Source organism: Balaenoptera physalus (genome assembly GCF_965194825.1).
Source record: "Balaenoptera physalus genome assembly, chromosome: 8".
Lineage (NCBI taxonomy): Eukaryota > Metazoa > Chordata > Mammalia > Artiodactyla > Balaenopteridae > Balaenoptera > Balaenoptera physalus.
In genome coordinates this window covers 101,384,658-101,400,091 of record NC_138887.1, presented here as the reverse complement: position 1 = coordinate 101,400,091, position 15,434 = coordinate 101,384,658, and the positions used below count along the sequence as shown (strand labels likewise).

At 61.9% G+C, this 15,434-nt stretch overlaps 2 long non-coding RNA genes across 2 annotated transcripts; one reads left to right on the top strand and one right to left on the bottom strand.

Moving 5' to 3' along the window:
* Positions 1 to 1,939: 1,939 nt before the first annotated feature.
* LOC309666109 lies at positions 1,940 to 5,359 on the bottom strand. The gene is made up of 2 exons (XR_014266906.1): positions 5,269 to 5,359; positions 1,940 to 3,520 (listed from the first exon to the last, which is right to left on the bottom strand). It is a non-coding gene; the product is annotated as an uncharacterized lncRNA (long non-coding RNA).
* Positions 5,360 to 6,105: 746 nt separating this feature from the next.
* LOC309666094 lies at positions 6,106 to 7,645 on the top strand. Its single transcript, XR_014266891.1, has 2 exons — positions 6,106 to 6,181; positions 6,652 to 7,645. It is a non-coding gene; the product is annotated as an uncharacterized lncRNA (long non-coding RNA).
* Positions 7,646 to 15,434: the final 7,789 nt, after the last annotated feature.

Below are 15,434 nucleotides of genomic sequence, written 5' to 3'. Positions count from 1 at the left end.
AGCAGACTCCAGGAGAATAAAAGAGATTCGGGAATTCCTGATCTGCCCAGCAGCTACTCCCCACAGCCCTGCATCATCTCGGGCAGGAGGGAATCTTGGCTTGCAGCCCTTGTAGCTAAGGACCCAAGATACCCTCCTTCTAGACATCCCAGCACTTGCTTTGTGCCCACCCCTCAGGTTTGTCCCCAGGAAAATCTCTGCAGCTTCGCAGGTCCCCTCAGCCCCCCTCCCTTGGCTAGATGCCCAGGCCCACCTAGGGGACCCGGGTGTTTCTGAGGCTGGGAGCTCGGCGGGCGGTGGGGGGGAGTGCACCCTCAGTATTTATTTCTTCACCACTGTTCTAGGAGTTCTCTCTGGATCCGCCCAACTCAGCCCAGAGGAAGAAGCCCCAGGCAAGCAGCCAGAGAACTGTGCTCTGGTCGCGGCTCTGGCCCCAATTAGGGGCCTAGCTGGGTCTCTGATCCCTCCCGTGAAAAAACCGAGGGGTTGGGTCAGACGACCTCCATAGCCCTGGGAAGGTCGGAGGGGACGCGCGGCAAACCAGATGGACCCCAAGGCCGACAGCGAGTGTCCGCGAAAATGCGGAGGCTGAGCGGAACCCGAGCGGGGGCCGGCTGGGCGCAGGGCGCCCGGGAAGCGGCTGCGGGGAAGCGCGCACCGCAGGGAAAAGGCGCAGGGGGTGCGCGCCGGGAGACGCCTCCCGCTAGGAGCGAGAGAGGAAGGACGCTGTGCCCCTGAACGGAGCGCCTCGCCCCCTCCACAGCTGTCTGCGAGCTGGGAAAAAGACCATTTCGTGCCCGTGCAGGAGCTCCGGGTTCTCAATCAAGAAAGGCGGACAACCTGACCCCCTCGAATTGGGGTGGTGACTGCAAATCTAATTTGGGAGGACGAAAAAGAACTGTCCCCTGAACAAATACTTTGCAGCTTCCAAAGCGCTTGCAAAAACATTTCGTTATTCGAGTCCCCCAACAGTTCTCTGACTTGGGCAAGCTTCCAAATTTACAGTTGAAGAAACTGAGGCTTAGAAAGGTCAGGCAGGCGCCTAACAAACACAGACGTGTTAAGTGGTTAAAAACGCAGATTATTCTAATTTGAGACAATTAAATCCTCACTCTCTGAAGCATCCCAAAACAGAAATACAGGTAAAAGCATTTGCCTGGTTTGGGGGCTGAATTATTCAGTTAAATTCTGCTTTGGACGTAGGAAGTGAAACATAGCCCGTGGCCAAAACCATTTCTGGGTCACCGACCTCTGGATAATCTGCTGAAGGCCTCGGGACCCCTCCCCCACCAACTGCAGACACAATGTCTCACAGAACCTCGGAGTTCTCGAGCCCTGGAGACGTCCCCGGGCCTCGGATTGGGGTGGGAAGCTAGATTTCCAGCCAGGAGAGACCCTGGCCGAGCTCTGGCCCACAGGGCTCGTCTCCAGGGGCCATGCACCGATTTTCTCCCTCTGTTCTCCAGAAGGAAAGTGCGGTGGGTGTTGTCAGCTTATTTCGCAGAAGAGGAAACCGAGGCTGTACTCAACCCCAGGCGGTGAACTCCCGCCCAGTGCTCGGTCCCCTATCCCCGCCAGCTGCCTCCTCCGCTGCCTCCGCTCAAGGACACCTCTGAGGTGGGCGCTCAAGCCTTGGCTGCCACCGGGGCCAAACTCAGCCGGGGTGTCGCCTGGTGGGAAGGTGGAAGACGGAATGCTGCAAAACTGCACTGGCCGTGGCCGCTAGCTTCCCTCCCCCGGTCGCCCTCGCTCTGAGCACGCGTTCTGGACCCGCATCGCCCCGGAGCCGAGAACCCCGAGGCGCCCGCCCCGCCCCCCGCCTCTCTCCGCCCTCCGCGCCCCAGTTCGCTGTCTCTCGGGCTCAGCTCTCTCTCTCTGCGATTGACTCCTCCAGGCTTCAGCATCCCGAATCAGATTTTTAAAAAACCAATTCCTGCAGTTTCTTTTTTAACTGGAAGTTTAATACAAGCATGTGGTAAACACATACACTTCAGATAGTCCAGAAAGACGTACAGCAGAAAGTCCCCTGCCCTCTGGCCCCCGGTTCTCCTACACGGAAACCACCCCTATTTGCTGTGTCTTGGGTCTCCGGGCAGAGGCTTTTTGCGCATAAAATAACCGACACCTAGACACCCCCTCATGTATATTTTTACACAAATAGAAGCCCATGTGTCCTTTGCGTTTTTCACTTAACATCCAGGATATTTTCCAGAATATATAACGACTATATATTTTTTCCTCACTCTTTTAAAAAGCTAGATAGATTCATTCCTATGACAGGATCGCTTTTCACTTGTCTATTTTTCTCGTTGTTTCTCCATCCTTTCATTCACTCCCTGCCCCCAGCCCAAGCTGAATCTCGGGGGTTCCCCGCCCTTTGAGAACCTTACAGAGACAGTGCGCTGCTCGAAGAAAAAATGCACAAACGCACAAACACACCGTTTTTCGAAAAATGTCGGAGGATTAGTTGGGTTTCGAACATCCCTGCGAGTGTCGACCGAAGCACATCACATCTAAGATTCTAGAACAAAGCCCCGAGGGCTGGGCCTGGGCTAAGATCGAAAGGCAGCGCTGCGGCTCCCCCAGGGGACTGGAGCCCCCGGCACGTGGCCCTGGCGCGGCGTGGGTAGTGGTGGTGGCGAGATCTCGAAGGGGGCACCAGGAGCCTGGGATGCGGCGGCTGGGTGGGGCACCGGGAAGGCATCCCACAGGCCGGGATGCAGGGTCCGCGACAGTGATAATACGGGGTCTGTAGTTGGCAGAGATCTACGGGTCACGAAGTACGCGCGTGCCTACACGTGCATTCTTTTTCTTCCTGAGAGGTGGGAGTCACTCTACCCATTTTGCAAATGGGGGAACTGAGGCTCTGAGAAGTGAAGTGAATCACTGAAGAACGCCAGCTGGTAACTAGCGCGCAGGAGGACCCAAAGCCGGGGCTCGGTCTCACTGGGGAGTACTAGTTACGCATGTCATGAGGCGGAGAGCCAGGGTCAGCGCCGGGACCCGATCAGTCCGAGCGAGGCCAGTGACAGAATTGCCCCCGTCAGGGCAGGCCTAGGTGGGGGTGGGAGGCCTGCCTCCCACACACCCCGCCCCCCAGCCCTGCCTTGTAGAGTGGGAAGAGAGCGAGAGGCCAAGGGTTGATGGATGACCTCTTCGCCCAACATCTTCAGCACAACGGGAACTGCCATGGAGAGGGCGAGGTTGGGGGTAAGGGAAGCAGAGTGGGGCAAGGGCCAGGAAAAGAACTAAGATGGCCAGAGAGGAAAGTCGAGACGCCAAGAGAAAGAAGAGCCGTGTCCGGGGTCGGAGCTAAGGGCGCCGAGTCCTCCAGGTTGGAGTAAGCAAGGCAGTCCTTCCTAAAAATTTACGGGTCCTTCCTAAGTCCGACCCGAGGGTCGAGGAACCCAAAACTACACATCGCGGATGCACGGCTTCGGGCGGAGACGGATGTCGGTGGCGAAGCGGAAAGGGTCTCTGTAGGGGGCGGACGCCGCCGCGGGCCAAACAGACGTCGGACCTGCTGAGGGAAGGCAGGAAGTGGGCATAGGGTGCGCGGGACAGAGCAGCAAAGTGAGGACCTGAGGTCGGCCGAAGCCACCTCCTCCCCCGCCTGCGCCTGGAGCCGAAAGGGATCCGGGGTATCGGGTCCCCAGGGGCCGCCCCTTCACCGTCGAGGTCCAGCTCCGGTTACCGGCCCGGCCTGCTCCCTAAAATATGTATGAGTCCTTGCGGGTGCAGTTTCGCTGCCCCTCCCGGAGTGGGGCTGGGGGCGTCGGGGTGCTCGGGGAACCACGGGGGGAGAAAGCAACGCTGGCTCCTGAGGCCGGGGCCGTCTCGACTTTCAGCCGCGCATTTAAGAAAAGGTGGAAACTGGATCCGTCTCAGCTGCGCCCCCGCCCTGCCAGCCCCGACGGCCGGACCGCGCGGCCTGGTGGCTCGCTTTGCGCTGTTTGGTGTCTGGTTCTCAACAGCAGGTGAATGGGCTCGGGCGGGGCGCGCCGCGCACGGGAGGCGGGGCGCGCGCTATAAAGGGGGCGCTGCAGGCTGCGGGGGCCACTCGAAGCCGGCAGGGCCTGCGCTCCCGCTTTGCGGTCCCAGGCACACCGCGAGCTTACCACCCAGCATCCTACAGTCCTCGGGGACCAGGTAGGGCGCGGATGGGGACTCAGCTAGGGAAGTTCAGGGCGACCTGGCTGGGTGAGGGAATGCGTGCGGGCCGGGGAGGGGTTAATGTGGAGCCAATCACCTCCCCCCCTTTGGCCTGTTGGGCCCTGTGCCTTTCTCCTGATCTCCCTAGTCCCGGCCCTGGCGCACTGCGCCCCATCTCTGGCTGCGCTGAGAGCGACACCGAGGCTGCGCGACTCGCCTGGCCAGCGCGCCTGGGGTGGGGGTCTTGCCTCCTCCTCTGGCTGCGACAACCAGGGCCGGAGCAGGCCCCACCCAGAAGTCGGACCTATTGAAGGGTTCGTATCAGCACGAGCACTCTCGGCCCCTCCCGGCTCGGAAGGGGCGGGGGTGGGAAGGACCGTAGACCTCCACCCCCATCCCACCACCACTGCCTACTCCCTTCCTTCGCTCGAGCCCAGGGCACGGTGCTAACGGTCTTCCATCTTAATACAAGAGCCCTTTAGATTTGATGGGGCACCGGCCAGGAACCTTCATCTGTAGGGGCTTCTCAACCGCCAGACATTCAGGGGTCGATCGGGAGAACTAGGAGCTAAACGGGAGGAGGTCGGATTAACGTTTTATTTTAATCTTGTTTTGTACCGCGGTTGCCGTCTGGGGCAGCCAGGCGGGGCTGAGACAGGAAAGGGCGCCCAAAACAGCAGGGGGTGGGGGCGCTCGGGTGCTCAGGATGCTGGGGAGGGAGGAAGAGGCCACCCCAGCGCTGACAGCCCGGGAGTCTCCTAGCCCCTGCCCCGCCCCTCGGAATGCTCCGGGTGGTGTCCGAGCGAAGGACGGCTGAAAAGGATCTAATCCGCGCCCGCGCCCCAGCATTTGCCCGCCCCGCCCCCTCCTGGGGGAGCCATTGCCGCTGTGGGGGGGGGGTAGGAAGGGGGATGGGAACGGGTCTGGGGGCGGCTCCCCTCCCCCTCCCCCTTCTGGGACAGGCAGCCTTTGTTCACGGCGGCGGCAGTGGCCAGACACCTGTGGGGCTGCAGAGCTGCCCGAGAGCAGGTGGGTGAGGCCGTGGCGTAAGCCCCTCGTACCCACTCCAGCCCTGCGCCCCCGGCGGGTCCACTGAGACAACTCAGCCTTGCGCACCTTTCTGCGGGGGAGAGTGCGGAGATCCGTCCAGCGGCCCCACAGTGCGTCCCAGCTCCAAACGCACTTCCCTTCCCCCAGTCCAGGATCGGATTTCCAAGCTTGCTTGCTACGCTACACACACCTCTGCTAGCTCCCGGCTCAGAGGGTGGGGTGGCAGGGCGCTGGGGCGCACCTCGGCCAGCTGCAACCTGGCCTGAAGGCAGGAGGCAAGGAGAGAGGGCGGACGGCAAGACCCCTTGTCTTCAGACCCGGACGAGTTGGGCGAGCAGGCGGGGCTCCCGGCGTCTCCGCAGTCCCTGTCGGGCGTGCCCTGCGCTGTGCACCAACCGGAGCCACATTCAAGGTGAATCATCCAGGGCCCGCCCCCTGCCCCTCCCCCGCCTCACGGCACCTGAGCCAATGGCGCGGCGCAGGGGGCGGGCGGGGCTCAGGGGGCGGTAAACCCTCCCAGAGTCATTATCTCTGTACTCGGCGTAGCCCATGCACGTCTGCGCCGGAGCCTGCGAACCTCTCTCTGGCCGCGCCGTCCAGGGCACCCTGCGCACACTTTTCCTCGGGCTCCGGGACCCCCATGCCTCTCCTGCCCTACCCCGCCTGCCGCGCGGAGGCGGCTCCTCCTCAGGTGGCCGGGCCGGGGCCTCCCCCAGCAGACCTGTCACCCGACACCCAGGAAGCGCGCGGCCCCATCCCGGCTCCTCTTTGTTCCCCCGCCGGGCTCCGCGCTCGGGCGCCGCCTCCTCCAGCGTCGCGCTGTGGAGGTTCGGGGCGCCGCCTTCGGTGCGGCCCGGGCGCGCCTTGGGTTCCGTCCATTGGCCCGCTCCGAACCAGGGTACTTTTTGCCTTGTTTCTCCGGTATGGACTCCTCGCGGAGCTGGGAGGCGGCGGTGCGCCCAGCCCGGAGCCGGCGCAGGTGAGTGTCCGGGGCGGGGCCAGGTGGAGCCAGCGCCGGGAGAGGAAGAGAAGGTGGAGGCGGGCGCCCTGGGGCTAGCAGTACTAGAACCCGAGTTGCGGGCGGGTGGCCGGGCAGGCAGGGGCTGCCCGGCGCGGGCGGCCTTCGGGGATGACGCGGCAGTGCGGCCTCCTGGCTCTCCCGCGCCTTCCGGAGTCGCCCACGCGGCCCCGAGGTCCCGGGTCCCCCAGTGGAGCTTGCTGTGAGCCCAGGGCTGTGCCCCGGACTTGGGGCGGCAGCGCGGCTTGAGGGCGGCTGGTGTTTAGCGAGGTGCTTATCGGCGCGGGCCCGCGCACCTCCCTGGGGAATCGAGCGGGGGTCCTGTAGGCTTTTCGCCGCCCTGTTGGGCTCCGGGGGAAGCGCAAGGCTGGGAGGAGGGCTGCAAACCAGAGCCGAGAGGGAGTTCCTGCTCTGAGAATTAGTTTCTTCAGTCCCTTCTCAGGGCATCACTGCAAGTCGTTACCACTTTTGTGGCCCCGGGGTGGCCCCGCGCGGTCTCAGGGGGCAAGCAGTTCTCGGACCTTCTGCTTCGCTGCCACCCATCGTGGGAGCCTCGGAGAACGCGGCTGAGACACTCTCCCCTCTTGCCCCTACTCCCATCCCTGTTTGCTCTAGGAGCACCGGAGGCCCCTGAGCTCTGCTCTGGGGTGGGCGGCGCGTCTCCAGCGCCTCACCGGTGAGCGCATCCTAGGGATTGGGCTGGGAAGGTTCCGCCCCGGAGTCTGGGATCGCCCCATTCCGTGGCCCCCTCCAGGCTGAGCCATTCACTTTCCCTTCCCCCAGCCCTGGCATCCCTACGCCGTGTATAGACGTACCCTCCAGGGGCTGGGGGTGCTAATACTGGCTCAGAGAGATTAGGAACTGGAAGCCGGCGGTGCCCTAATCAACCTCTCCCCACCCCCATCGCCACCCCCATCAGTTAGGTGAGGACCGAGCCTCTCTGCATTCTGCCCGGCTTCGCAAAGCTCTTGAGGATTAAAAGCCCGATTTTCCTCCTGGGGGCCAGGTGGCGGATGTCTGCATTATACCCCTGGTTCTCGGGGTGGGGGTGGGTCACTGGGCTCAACCGGGTGCGCACCACCCTCTGCCCAGTCCGCAGTGGGCCCAACGGGCACCGAGTCGGCAGGTCTCCCAGCCGAGAAAGAAATCTATCCTGACTGTGGACCGAGCGCACCCAAAGGAACGTGGTGGCCCCATGCCCAGCTCTTAGCTGCAGCCGGCCAGCACATTCCCCGTGAGGTTGGTTCTCGGTTCAAATTCTGGCTGCTGACCTGCAGCCTCCGCTGCTTGTCTCTTTATCATTCATGACCGCCCCTTCCTACACTGAAGACCCTGGCCCTGCTACTGGGAGGGAAGGGGGAGCCTCTGGAGTCGGTCTTATGCAAAGAAGAAAAAATTCCGGGGTACCAGTCTCGCTTGTAAGAATTTCGTTTATACCTTTTCCTCTACGAAGCGGGTGAATGGGGCGCAGTGGCCCCTGGCTTGAGCCCACACAACTCCTGCCACCGTATTAATGGTGGGTGCACTGGCGTCCAGGACAGAGAGGAAAGCAGCTTTGGGCCCCTCCCCTGCGACCTCATGGGGAGAAACGGCGGCAGGTACTGCGTCCCGGGCATGTCCGGGGGCCTCAACCACTCCTAGCCTCCAGCCCCTTGGACCTCAGGGACATTCGATGGAGACCCCGTCGCTGCCGGGAGCGGGTGGCGCAGCTGGGATCCGGAACTCCAGAATCACTGCGTAGAAGTCAAGGGGAGAGCCTGGGGGCTTTAGGATAGCCAAAGACCCGGAATCTCGGAGGGCTCGGCCTCTTGACCTCTCAGGAGCCCTTAGCACAGGAGGGGAACATGGGACCTGCTCTGTGCTCCAGGGCGCCTGCCCTGAGGGAGGGAAACCTCTAGGGGAGGTGAGACTTGGATGTCAAGATGTCCTAGTACAGTGCAGGATGGTGGGGCTGAGACCACCGGGGAAGGGGTTTGTCAGCAGAGACCTTGTAGGGTGTGTAGGATACAGGAGACCCTCAAGTATTTTGGGCAGTTTGCTGGCACTGGTGTCAACCTGCCCCCCTCACCCGCCCCCCCGCAGGTCAGGTCTCCTTTTGACCTGCGCCGGTCCTGGGTGTTCTTTTCTTTGCCAGGAGCTCACTCACGGCCAGGGTGGGAGATGGGGACCAGCCTCCTCGGGGACCTTATCTTCATCTTCCCATTCCTAGAAGTGGATTTCTGTGCCTTTGGATTTCAAGGTCAGGGCTGTGTCGTCCCCCCACCCCGCCCCCCAGGGAGGGAAGAGGAGGTTGCTCTGAGGACTTCTCTCAAACCTCAAACGAGATTTTTGTTGCGTACCACCCTCCCAGCTCTCCTTGCCCCCCATTTTCCACAGAGCGGGGAGGTCCTGCTTTCCCGGGGGCCCAGGCCTGAGCCCACCTTAGCTGAAATTGGAGACATACTGCAGGGCCCTGGGGCTTGACCCCAGCGGGGGCGGCAGTCGTGGCGCCACCCAGGCACTGCGGCACTGGGGCCGGCCTGCCGCATTCCCGTTAGCAGGGGTGAGGCAGGCGCAGGGGAGGAGCCTTGCCCAGCTCTGCACTGAGAAGTGGAGGCTGGAAGGGGATTTGGCCTTGTAAGCTGTTCTCTGCAAAGATGAGGAAAACAGAGACCGAGTGCCTCCACAGAGATGCCACGTTAGTCAGGAGAGCACCTAAGAAACTGGCGACCTGTTATGGCGCCCTTACCTGTGGTCGCTTTTGCTTCCAGGGCTGGGGAGAGCAGAATCCGTAACTACAGTCCTCTCCTCAGACCTCTGCCTGCTCCTTGGTTGCCTGGTGCCAGGCTAATGCCCAATGTTGCCCCCCAGAGAAAAGAAAAGAGGAATTTGGGGTTCTGTTTAAATACCCCAGGTAAGGCTTCTCATTGCTTAGAGTGGAGGCCTTGGGAAAGAGCTCCCGGACATTTCTCAGAGAGGATCTGCATCCCCTGCAGTGGTGTGGCCTGGGTTCCTATTAACATGCAGATTTATGGGTGGGCCTCCTAATCTACATTTCAACGGCCCCTTGGCTGAGTCTGCAGGTTACACCCAGAGCGCTGTTGAAAACTACCTCCCCTAGATGCACTGTCTTTGCTAACGAGGCTCCCAAAAACCCCCCTCCCGCCCCCCAGGCTGGGAGATACCCTGTCTCTTCTTTTCTTCAGCAGAGTTCAGAGTTGTAGTGGGGGAAACTGAGGCAGACTGCCAGGCTGTGACTTCTGAAAACCTCCTTCCCACCGGGCTGGGTTGGCTTCTGGAAGACCAGAGCCCAGCAGTGGGATGTGTTGAGGCAGGACTGGGGAGTACCTGGGGGTGGGGAGGGTGAAGCGTAGAGCAGTGATTTCGGCCCCCCTGGGCACAAGTGACAGGGGCAGAGTTGGGTGAGAACTTGGCGTAGGTGCAAGCAGCCCTGAGGTCACTGGGAGAAGCATCACCAAGGGGTTTTCAGAGTTTCCAGACCAGACGACGCTCTCTGACGCTTCCAGGGGGCTCTTCTAGCCACTCTGCCTCTGGGCTCCAGGCTGCCCTGGAGTAGGCCGAATTACTGCTCTGCAGAGCCCCCAGCCCTCTGCCCTGGGCACCAGCTCCCCTGGGGCCGACCCTCTCTCCCTTCCTCTGCCTTCCCAGGGCGCCTGGCACCAGAGGCAGGAGCCACCACAGTGACTTCTCTCGAGGTAGCTGCTCTGGCAACCACTGATGCAACCTCTCCTTGCCCCTCCCTTGCCTCCCTCGCCTCTGCTTTCCTCTGCAGTTCCCTCAGAGCCAGCCAGAAGCCTCTCCCCTTGCTGGAGGGCAGCTGTGCCTCTAGCTCCCTCCATGCTGCCTGCTTGGCCGTGGGTCTTCCGGCCCACCTGCCCTCCTATCCTGGCCTTCTCCTGCCTTGGTCCTAGCCACAGGCCAGAAGCAGAGATGCCCAGCCTGGGCAGTTCACGGTCTGATCTGGTTTGGGATGGGAATCCTGGGAGCAGCAGGTTTGGTTTGCCCCCTGGGGCTCTTTCTGTCACTATGGGGCAGGCTGGGGATGGAGGATTGTGGAGACCAAGGCATCTTGGAACGGGACTGCTGGTGTCTATGCCCAGAGGCCAGGAGAGGTGCCCTGGATGTCCTGCTGGTCACTGTTCATTTGGGGCCTGGCATGATGGGCAGAGAGGAGGCTCTGGGCAGCTGCTGGCTACTCTGAGCTGGATTTACTCCATCCCCAGCCTGAGCAAGGGTGGGCTGGGGGATGGGGCAGGGGCTGTGGTGGGCTTTCAGGTTGAGACAGGAAACACCTTGACATGGACATCTCCCCCACCCTCTTCAAAGCCAGGAGTTCGGTCCTTCTCCCCTGCTGTCATTGTCTCCTCAAAGGTCAGCTTGGGCTGAGACGTGGCTTGTCTGGCTTGTGAAGGTGTGGGGTGAGGGGGCTGCTAAGCAGGGGGTGGGAGGCCGGGCCTTGGGAGCGGGAGTCTCTCCACAGGGTCGGCAGGCTGGAGAGTGCGACTCCTGTTCTGTGTATGGCACTGGTAGAATTCACTGTGAACAGTCTCAGTCAGTGAATTACCGAAGGGCCATAAACAGAGCAGAGACAGATCCGCGAGTGTCTCAGGAGCACCTCACCCCACTCTGGCCTCCCCAGTGGGCCTGGACGTCGGAAACGGGCTTCTTCCAGGGAGTGCAGGGATGCTTAAGATACCCACCCCTCCAGCGGGTCCCCAGAGGGTCTGCACCACTACCATCTGCTTGGCCGATTTTGGCACTAGCACATTTTTGCTTGTGTCTCTCCGCTCTGAGCAATCATGTGCAGTGCCAATATGGGAAAAGCGGGACACTGCAGCCTTTCACCTCCCCCCGCACCTTGCGTCCGGGCCCCAGTGCTCCTCGCTGTCTCCCTGGCCCATCTGGCTCAGCTGCCGAGAGGGCCATGGCCCGTGGGCAGCCAGATCGCCTTACACTGCCTGGGGCCACAGCAGAGCTGGAAGCCCGGCAATCTGAGCTGGGCCAGCAGATGGGGCTGCCTGCGGCAGTGGAGGGGGTGGGTCACCATCTGTAGGGCCAGCCTGGGTGGTGCCATGGGTTGGAGAGGCTCAGCTCGGCTCCCAGCACACCCTTGGGGTGAGACCTGGGCTGGCAGCACAGGGCCTGGCCTTCTGCTGCAGGAACAGGGAGGCAGCTCCTGGCACTGGGGTGGCCTTGAGGTCAGGCTGGGTGTTTGCGGGGGGCTGTCGTCCCTGAGGGAGCGCCTGCCATGGAGTGGGTCATCTGGATAGCACTAAGAGCAGGGTACTTGGTGAGCTTGGAGTTGGAGTGTGGTTCAGGCCCTGCCTCTGGAAGGTTCTGGGACAGAGGCCAATGGTCCCCTTCACACACCACAGACTGGAATGTGGCTCCCTGGCTCCCTGGATAGGGGTTTTGATTATTGAAACTTTGCTGTCGTTGGTGTATCAGGTGACATCACATAAGTCATCTCGTTGATCTCCACTACAGCCCTGTGGGGTGTGGGATTTTTAAAGTCATGTTATGGACAGGGTAACAGGCTCTGAGAGGAAAGGCCTGGCTGAAGAGCCCAGTCAGTGAGTGGTAGAGCTGGGCCTGAGTGGCACTTCAGCCACCAGCCACAACGTGGGTGGGGTCAGCCCCATTGATGGATTTTGTGCTGTGGGCGCCCCCTGCCCCCCAGGGCTTGCAGGCACCTCAGCTCTTGAACCTATCGTCCTGGCTCCCAAGGATGCCCCCAGACAGCAGACATTGAGGCTGAGGGGCCTGGACCCAGGAGGCCTGCCAGCTGACCACCTGGGAGCTGTCAGGCCTGAAGTCACTGTCCCTGTCCCTGATGGAGCTGCTTCTCCGTGGGGGGGAGCGAGCCTCAGGCAAGGGCTGGTGACTTAGTCTGTATCAGTAAGAGCCAAAATAAGAGGCATTTTTGGTTTCTGGGCCAGGGAGTGGTGGGGGGAGGATGCTTGGTTGAGGCTGTCAGTGGAGGACGCCGGATCCAGTGGGCTGCTCCCAACCCCCCCTGCCCAGGGCCCTCAGGACCACCTTGGATGGGCCAGCCCATTTCCTTGCCTGTTTCCTAGCAGGGAGGAGCCCCTTCCTAGTCCCTCCTGGGTGTGGTGATGGTATTGCTCTGCAGAAGCTCTTCCAAGCCTTGCAGAAAAAAGGAGCTGTTGGCTTATTTCAGGATAGGCGGGGAAGGGGACTTCTGCCCTGGTTAGCTGCCCCTGCAGCTGGATCTCCCCTCTGACAACCCAGCCCCACACGGGGCGGGCTGGCCGGTGCTCTCCCTGTCTCTGCTGCAGGCCTAAAATGGCTGACCTGCCCGAGAGCTTCCCCGCCAGAGCTCGGGGCTCTAGGTCTGGGGGGCAGGGAAGAAGGGAGTGACCCCTGGCCAGCAGGGGCGTTGGAAGCCCACTGGGTGTGACGGAGCATCTCTGGGACTTCTGGAGGGTGGCTCTTGCAGCTGCCCCTCAGATCCTGGGTGGTCTGCAGCTGGGCTCCACTTCTTCCTGTGGCTCTGCTTCCCTTCCTCACACCTGCCCAGGTGGGCACCTTTGCTGAGCCCTGCCTAGCAGGTGCCAGTTAGGGGTGTGGAGGGACCAGTTCTGTGTCTCCAGCCAGCCTCCATGCCCTGCTGCCTCTGGGGGCCCAGCTCAGGTGTCCCCGGGGAAGACCGCAGGCCCCAATTACTTTCAGTCAGGCCCTCGCTTCTGGCTTGAGAGATGAGTTTGCCCACAATAGTGATGACCCCAGGATGGGACCCCTGCAGCCGGCTCTCCTCCCCGAGATCAATTTCCCCGGCAGTTTGGGGTGGAGGGGGATGGCTTTCCTTTGCCTCCCCACCCGTCCGTGCCGCCTTTGTTCCTCACCACCCTGTACAATGGGGCCTGAATCCTTTGCGTGTTTCCCAGGGGAAATGGGCAAAAGTTTTTACCCATTCAACAGGAACCTCGGAGTCTGGGAGATGTTTAATCCATCCAATGCCCTGTGCCCCACAGGAATTCCTACGGTCTGACTTAAGTCTCTCCCGCTGCAGCTGAAAGCATTTTCTTGTCAGAGTGGGAAGGTGCCTGGGAAGCACTTTGCTCCGGTTTCGGGTGTTTTTCAAGAGCAGCCGCTCCCGGGTGTCTGCCTCCCAGTGCGGGGCCCCTCGCCCGGGGGGCTGGGAGCCGCTGGAGCTGGCAGCTCCCTGGAGCGGCTGTGTGAGGTGGATTTTCCTGACTCCCCGCCCTCCCCCGCACTCCATTTCCGTAGGCAGTCCCGGCCATTATCCCAGTCCCTGCCCTGGCTCCGCGAAATGCGATCCGGCCCCATTGATTGCCCGTGGGGGCCGCAGTGCTGCCAGTGAAGCCAGGCTGCTGCGCCCGTGGCTGAGAAGGGCCCCTCCCCAAACGGCGTCCACAGGCCCCAGGCTGCCCTGCGGCCGTGGCCCCTGCAGCTGGGAAGGGCGCGACTCCGCCCACCTGCACACACTCTGCTGGGAGTCCCCGGGGGAGCCTGCCTCCTGGCCGAGTCGCTGCCCGGGCAATTCTCTGGGACCAAGAGCCCAGTTTGCGCTGGTGCCTCCAACAGGGCTGCTCATGCCCACAAGCCGTGCCCTTGCTCAGCGCTTTGACGTTCACCACCAAGCAGATTTCTCTCCGCGGGGGAGCCTCTCCCAACAAGCAGGCCCACTGGCCCCGCCCGGAGCTACAGGCACCCCTCCCCAGAGGGGTATCTGTCCCGGTGAGTCACAGCTGAGGATGGCCTGGCTCTTTGGGGGGATCTCTGTTCTTCCCAGTGGCGGGGCTGCTGTCTCTCGGCCCCTGCAGAGGGCCGCAGTCCTGTGGAATGGGATCAGCTGCTTCTCTAGCCTGGGCTTCTGGTTTGGAAACGGGCCCACTTGTGATTTGGTCTTACTGCCCAGGGGGACTTTAGGGCAAATAGATCCTTCCAACCTTGGAAGGCTGGGCTGCCATGCTGACTGAAGACATGAGGACCTAAGGGGCTTCAACACCCCTTAGGAAAGGACCTGACCACATCTGGGGGATGTGGGACACAGGTGTGTGCTGTCTTCGGGGTAAGTTACCTGGAGGCCTGAGGAGGTAGGTGCTGCTTTGCGGAACCAGACTGCACGAACCCTCCACGGGTGTATGGAGTGGAGGGCCTGGTGTGGGTGTATGTGGTGGGTTCCTCGGTCACGGAATGCTGTGTACGTGGGATAAGCTGGCTCTGGCCTGGCCCATTCCTGCCATTGACTGGCCAAGATGAGCGATGTCAGTGGGCCCAGAGGCCACCCGAGCCCAGTCGTGGGTGGAAGGCCCCGCCCAGGTGTTCGCCGACCATCCTCAGGGAAGAGACGGCAGCAAGTGGAGTGGGTTGCCTCTTTTGGGCTTGATAGGGAAGAGTATTATGTACAGAAACTCACCTTCCTCCCTGTGGAAGGAGGGACTGACATGGAGGGGTCCTCCTGGATCAAATGGGCCAGTGACATGGAGTGCCTGGTAAATGGCAAAGCTCTGCCACTTTAGCTGGCTCTTCTCTAGAGCCCAGGCAGAGGACCCCCGGGTTTAGAGAGGTGCCCCAGTCCCTGAACCCCCTCCATCCCCTGGGGCACACCTGTCCCCTGCTGAACCCCTTGCTGGTGGCCTGGAGTAGAGATGCCCGGTCTGTGGGTTCCCCCGAGAGCAGGTGGGCATAGCCTCGAGGCCTGGGCTGGGTCCTAACAGCTGCCCCCTCCATGTCCCCTCCATCCTGTACCGTGGGACTGCACAGGGACCGCGAGGAGAGGGAGGGACTGAGGAGGGGCCGGGCTCCCACACCAGGGCAGCCACCAGGAAGAAGGCCGTGGTGACCCCGTCCTAGCTGTGGGGAGGGTTCCTCCTTCCTGGCCCTCCCCGGACCTCACTAACTGTCCCTGTCTCTTCCCTCAGCACAGGCCTCGGCCTCCCCAGCCTCCAGGGTCCCGGGTCTGCCGCCGCTTGCCTCCCACTGTTTTTGGCAATGGTAGAACTCACACTGGTGAGGTATTGGGATCCGGTGGTTCTAGACTTGCCAACTATGGTGCGAGGGCTCAGCAAGCAACTCTGCAGCCAGCCGCCGAGGGAGGGTCCACGCTCTACCAGGACCTGCTGCCCCAGTGGGACGGAGGAGGGGACTCTGATCCCCAGACCACCGGGCAGTGGCAGAGGGCGGGTGCAGCTGGAAGTGACACTCGGTGTTTCCCTGCATCCCCCTG